A 7,416-nucleotide genomic window follows, 5' to 3' on the forward strand; every position below is an offset into this window, starting at 1 on the left:
AGTGCTTTGAATCCATGCAAGTATCATGCTTTGGCGTCTTTAAAATATATATATATATATATATATATATATATATATATATATATATATATATATATATATATATATATATATATATATATATATATATATATATATATATATATAATTTTACAGTTACACCTTCATATTTTCGTTTGATACCATTGCAAATATATAAAGAACTTGGTATCTAATATTACATATTCACAATAGAAAACTGTTAAATGAAATTGTGTTTTAATTTTTACTGTTGCAACAAGCATATGAGACTGTTGAAAGTTGGGCATTTTAAATGGATAGAGAGGTTACCTTCTATTAATGTGCATTATTTAATTCTGTTTAGTCATTAATAACTTTACCAACATTATTTATAATTTCACTGCAAAAACATACAAAAATAGGCCTTTCTGTGGATGATCATTTTCCATTGCTAATTAAAGACATTAAATGATTTTGCTCATTATTGTTGACAGTTTTTATTGTGCATATTAGAATAAAACTAAGTTGGAGTTCGAATTTAATTCAAAGGGGATATATTAAAAACCTTGAATCTTTGGAGTCCTTGTGAAATAAAATCGAAAGGTTCAGGGTTAAACTCGTATATTACTCATCAATAAATAAAATAACTATTAGTATTAAATAAAGGAATAATATTTAAAAAATGGATTTGTTGATAAGATTTTTGATATTTTGTCTAAAGGAGAGAGAGATTGAGGGATGCTGGTGGACCACATAATATGTGGGTAAGATTATTCAGAAGAAAATGTATTAAATAATTAAAATAAAATAATAATAGTTGCCCAAATATTTGTGTCCACAAGTTTGATGAAGTCTACTAGACTTTTCTATTTCATTTTTTTATTAATTTTTTCTTTTAAAAAGTGGGTGGGTTCTGGTAAAAGGGTTTATCGGGGAGATACAATATTAAGCATCCTTCTCTTTGCCACGTGTGCTTGCCATACACAATTCTATTCTATTCTACTCTATATAATTAAAGTAAAATTTAAACAAAAAAATTCTCATTAATGTAAGTTTGTTCTATCTATCTTTTTCTATAATTACAAAGAAAAAATCGAACATTTGATGATTAATAAAAGTAAAAGTTGCATTTTTACAGAAAGATAAATATAAATAACAAATAATAAAGCTACATATACAGATCATGTGAAAGGAAGGTTGTTTAAAAGACTTTTGAATGTGAGGATTTGATGAAAAGCCTAAAAAAGAATATATATAAATTTAGAATCTGGATTTTTTTTTGGAATTTTGAGTTTAGATACGGATTAAGATAGTATAAAAATAAAAATAAGAAATGGGTTATACGAAAATTATATACGTATTACAGTAATTTGTTGCATAGTTGGATATTCAGATAAAACAATTGAAATTATTTTAAGGCCCACTTCTAATCGTTTCTAGTAATTTTTCAGATATAAAATAAATAAATATGTTGACTTGTAATCTCTGATAAAGGTAAAGTGTTGTTGATTTTAAAAAAATAAAATATATCATCTTATTATCCTAATTGAAATACTATAATGCACGCAGAACAAATATGAAATGAAGTTGTTAAAATCATAATATTTTTTATAAAATTTATAGAATACGTCAATTTCAATACATACATGTCAATTTAACGTGACCCCAATCTAATAATTAAGGGTTTGGATTGAGATTTTCAAAGATATTTAATGGAAAATCTTCATAAATAGGCTTATGGTTTTCAAAGAAATTGAGTTTAGTCCTTAAGTTTTTAGGTCATCAACCTATTTTAAAAGAAAAACAAAAACAAAATAAATAATCTCTCTCTGTAACGTCCGGGTTTCATGATTAAATATTTTTGAGCGATGTAATAGTCTAGGTCAATTATTATAATTCTTTTTGAAGTAATAAAGATGAAATATTTGAATTCTATTTGGATTATGTGTATTTGTGTGTTTATTACTTAATTACAAATATATAATTAATAAAGAATAAAAATAAGCGTAAAAATTAAAGTGTGAGATAAGTCTGATATCTTTACATAAAGTTGTAGTGGAAGAAACAAGGGTTCCGTACATATAAAGAACGCCGAAATCCGAGTCATAACGAATAAGTTATGGCCCGTCGAAGTTTTACGGCAAAACCGACACGACACCGGAAGACGTAAATAGTGAATTTAAGATGGAGGACTTTTTAGCCTTAGTGATCTAAACCAAAGTTGTAGTATATGTTAAACCGAGAACATCCATAAAAAGAACGCCCAAATCTGACTTCGTATGAGAAAATTATGATTTTTCTAGGATTATGCTTAACAGTGCACGACCTGAAACTCGAATTTTAGTTCGAGCAGTTTTTGGCCTACGCGACCTAAATGAGAATTGAAGATTTCATTAATAGGAACTCAACGGTAAAAAGACAGATGAAAACATAATCCGTATGTAGAAGTTATGAATTTTACGCGAACATTTAACAGTATAATCTCCTCGTACTGTTAAATTTAAGATTGGTCGAGAATTAGCCGACAGAGTCGAAATGAAAGTTGTAGATCTTATTTTTACCTACACATGGATATAAAGAACGTCAAAAACGGATGTCGTATGCGAAAGTTACGGATTTTAGAAGTCGGAAGTGTGTTGTGCGAAAATGGGTGATGTGACACAATCTTTGCCATTGCTTTCTCCCCAAGTCTTGCCACTAGATGGTGACATGTGGCACCAAGTTCAGCCATTTTCACCCTATAAATAAAACCTCTCCCACCCTCATTTTCTTCACACATTTCTCATTCTTTCTTCTCTTTACATTCTCTCAAGAACCTCTCTCTAGTCCCGACACCCCCCGAAAAGCCTAGGGAACCTCCCTAGCACGAGGCGGAAGCCCCGGAGTGTTTGAGGGCTCTGAGAAGAAGAGCTTTTCGACTCGGGAACTCTGCTCCAAGCAAAGCCCGATTTTCTATAAAACCTGTTGTAAGTGAGCTACGCCTACGCTATTTTTAATATAGCTTTTATTTAATTATAGTAACGTTATTAGGAACTTATAATAAGTACTTGGGCTATTATTATGGGTTATATAAGTATTGTTTAATGATTATAAAATAGTAATAATAGCTAGACTATTAATTAGTCTCGACGAATAATATACTAAACTTTAGTGATAATAATACTTGGTTTCGTCAAAGGAAATTATTTTTTAAGAAGCGAAGCGCTGTCTGAGTTCGGAATCACCACCTTATCAAGTGAGAGCATAGTTACTTTCAGATTACAGATAGATATGAAGTATTTTATATAAATTACATGTTGTGTGTGCATATCATCTGTATACTTGCTATCTATGCTGGATGAACAATTTTATACATGTTTTAAATGATTTAAATTGTATATGTATTTTATATCTACAGAATGTGTTGGGTAAAACATTGGTAGATGTAATAGTTGTTATGTGACAAAATAAAATAATGAGAGGCCTCTTTATAGATGTTATTGATGATCTAGTCATCTAGCGGAGTGTAGATGACGACCACAAACTATTCTAGACAGTCTAGTGGAACGCTAGCAGGCTTGCAACCTGTAGGTGTTTATTTGAACTGCGTGCTCACCAGGTGTACTCCATCCTCCACATGGTTTCCTTAAGGACATTTATTACTGAGGAATCCCTTTAGCAGTAGTGTCCATCCCGATGATGATCCTTACGCTAGGTCCCTTATGATAGGTGTTTAGGGACGTAATGAGAGGATAACGGGAATGGGTAATCGGGTTATTGTTGATTGATGAAATTAATAAACTTATTTATTGTGGGATGAAAACCCTATGTGCTCACCAGGCTCTCGAGCCTGACTCACTCAGTTTCTTGTATTACAGGTAGTGGCGCATGAGCATAGATGTGATGTCTTGGGATGAGAGATTAAGGGATTTTAGGCCTGTAAATACGGAATAATGTAGTAATGTAACAACATAAATTTTCAAAACAAAATTTTCATTTACAATCATATAATTCTCATAACACATTTATAAAAAAACCTCGTTTATTTAATTTACAAACGCAACTCCATGCTTGTTTGATTACAAATCCAAGATCCTCGAAACATAACTCTTTCACTGGTGTGTCCAATCAAGTCGGTGCCTTCCCGCGATCTTGAGAAAAACCTGAAACACATAACACATAACATGGTAAGCACGAAACTTAGTGAGTTCCCCAAAATACCGCATACAACACATACGCCACTCGAGGCTACAGTACAACCCTCCGGTCGATGTGTCTCAACGGGACCTTCCAGTCCCGTAGCTCGTTGGACCCTCTGGTCTGGTCGTAGCTCGTTGGGCCCTTCATCCCGGTCTGTATCGTTGGACCCTCCGGTCCGATCTGTGTCGTTGAACCCTCCGGTCCGGTCTGTACAATCATATAACATACATATATCACATAGCACATAATCTCATACATAGCACATAATACCCTCTGGTCAACACATAAATACCACTCTAGGTAACGTATAGTGAGAAGACTCACCTCGAATGATGAACGGCTCCTACAAATGTTGTCGTTGCGCACCAACCTCTACCTCTGAGCCATATCTACAATGATCTTAAATTAGGATCTAAGTCCCAACCCTCATTCTCTAGGTCTAAAGGTAGTCCACTAACTAGTCCATAAATAACCCCAAAATCCATTGGGCCCATCAAGGTCCAATAATAAATGGACTCTACCGAGGCCCAACTCTCAAGTCCAAGAAGCAAGCCCAACTCAAGGGCCCAAGGCACATATACATATTCCTCTGGTCCAAATCTCTAGCACAACAAGCCCAAACTCCAGGCCTAACACTTAAGGCTCAATATAAGACTTAGCCCAAAAAGTCCACAGTGGGGTTACGCGGGGCGTACCTCCCTTGGTACGCTCAGCGTACTCCATCGCACACGAATCCTGATCGGGGACACCAAACTAGTACGCGGGGCGTACTAGATTTACGCTCAGCGTACGCCCAAATTTACTTTTTGAACTCTTTTGGTCTTAATCAGTTAAGACCATAGCTATACTCTTAGATCTGGATTCCATAAAGGCTCATACTTAATAAAGCTCATGACTTTAAGCCTTTGCATGGCTGATCAAGTCCCAACACAACAACTCTCACTCTTTACTACTCAAAAATTCTCATATCTCATGTATGGTTTGATTCCAACCTCCAAGGACTCATTTTTATGAATCCTTTCCACTAAAAACACTTAAAGGGACATATATATTAGACTGTGGAGCTTAACAACTCATAAAGCTTTAAGCTTTGGGACTAAAAACCCTAAAATGGACCCAAAACAAAAACTAGCACAATAAAAATCAAGTTCAAAACTTGATACCTCTGGAGGATGCACCAACAAGAGAAGAACATAAATCCAAAAGCTAGGTGCTCAAGCCATTCTCTTTCAAAGCTCATTCTTCTTCAAAAGCCAAACACAACAAGTCATCACCCCACTAGATCCATATGAGAAAACCACCAAGATTCAAACTTTATGCTTTCTGGAGCTAGATCAACATGATTGGGCTTGGATCCACAAGTTCCAAGCCAAGCAATGCTTCCTCAAGAAACTCCTTCTTCCACAATATGCACCAAAAACTCACTAAATCACCAAAATGCACAAGAATCACTCACATGGAGGCTTAGGGTCGATTTCTAGGGTTTAGATGGATAGAGGCTAAAGGTATTACGGTTAGGTTATGAGTTAAGGACCTTAAATAGGGTCCAAGACCCTAAAATAATGTTCAGGTCTGATTGGCGTAAGCCCAACGTTCATATGGTACGCCATCGTACTCTGAAGAACATTCGCGACCCTCCCTGTTCAGTACGCCCAACATACTCTAAATTACACCCATCATACTGAGTATGCCCAACGTACTCTAAATTACACCCAACATACTCGGCTAAATCATAAAACTTCTGAAGGCCATAACTTATTCGTTATAAGTCCGTTTCCGACGATCCTTATATCCACGGAAAGCTAACGAGAAGCCCTACACTTCTATCAACTTTATTCCTCCTGAATCCCACTCCAAATTAGGTCCAAAATTCATGAAAAGCCCGAACCAGCGCCTTGACAATACATTCGGGCTCTAAAGCACAAACCGACTCTTTTATCACACAACCTACCTCACCAACATCCCAAAAAGGGAATAACCTTTCTCTTTCAATGCCTCAAAACCTTATCATACTTGGATTAAGGCCCACAAGCCTTAAATCACAAAATAATCCAAAACATGGTGTTACAAGTAAGGCCTATGTTGTATTGTTTATGCTTATGATCTGTATCGAACATGATATCCCGAGTCTTTTTAATGAAATACATTTCTATGGAAATGATTTTGATAAATCGTTATCATATTTTGTTTTGGGACAAATTCCGTAACACTTTTATTTACAATGTCACTCTGATTTTCAAACGAAGCATAAACCAAATCGATCTTTTCTGGCCGTGAAAATGAGGATGTCACACAAACACACACATACACACACTCTCTCTCTCTCATCCCTTATGAGAAACTTATCAACCCCTTTGCTTAGTTCATAAACAACGAATATGGATATGTCTAAGACCCATACTTTTGAAGATTGGAAAGGAGTTGGATGAATGAGAGATGCTAAAAACAGAGAATGATGTAGAATGGTTTTATCAATAATGAAATCAGGCGATAAAAACATATTTTAGCCAGGAATTAGGGTTATAGTGCAAATTTATATATGAACAGTGACTAAGAATAAACTAGAATGTGTCGATTTAAATTCATAATTGAATGAAAGAACCCCAATTACAGGTTTTTGTTTCTACGATTTTTGTTTCTATAATTTTGGCTACAAGTCTAGTTTCTATGATTTACGTTACATGTTTTGGTTTTCATTTGATTTGGGTTTCATTAGATTTGGTTGAACGATATTTTGGTCTGGAAATTTCATTTAAGGATAAAACTTAAGCATAGTTACATTACATGTACAAGTTTCCATATATCCTCATACTTATCAATTGTGGGTCTTTATGATTCATCTATAGTAGTTTTAGGAGTAGGAGTGTGTTCATAGAAGAACCAACATGTAGCAACAACAAAAGCTTTTAAAAAGCTTCCACTTGAAGTGCTTCAACGATGACACTTTCCTCTATGCATTTACTATTCTCATACCTACTCATCATCCAAAGAATCGAAACCAAAAAATCAGGTGTGAGTTCCCTACCTATATCGATTCAGTCTTTGTGGTTCCAAAGATAAGGGATAAGTGGAATATGAGGGATGGGAGGTGGGTGATGGCTTCCATTTCAGTTTCAGAGAGAGGCATAGTTAAAAGGTGAAGTCGATTCCTCCATTGTTTTTTTTTTTTTGTGCTGTGATTAATCGATCCCAAATTGTAGGTGGGTAAGTGTGAGTTTGTGTTATTAAATGTGTGTG

This window comes from Lactuca saligna, chromosome 3, assembly GCF_052625555.1.
Source record: "Lactuca saligna cultivar CGN05327 chromosome 3, ASM5262555v1, whole genome shotgun sequence".
Lineage (NCBI taxonomy): Eukaryota > Viridiplantae > Streptophyta > Magnoliopsida > Asterales > Asteraceae > Lactuca > Lactuca saligna.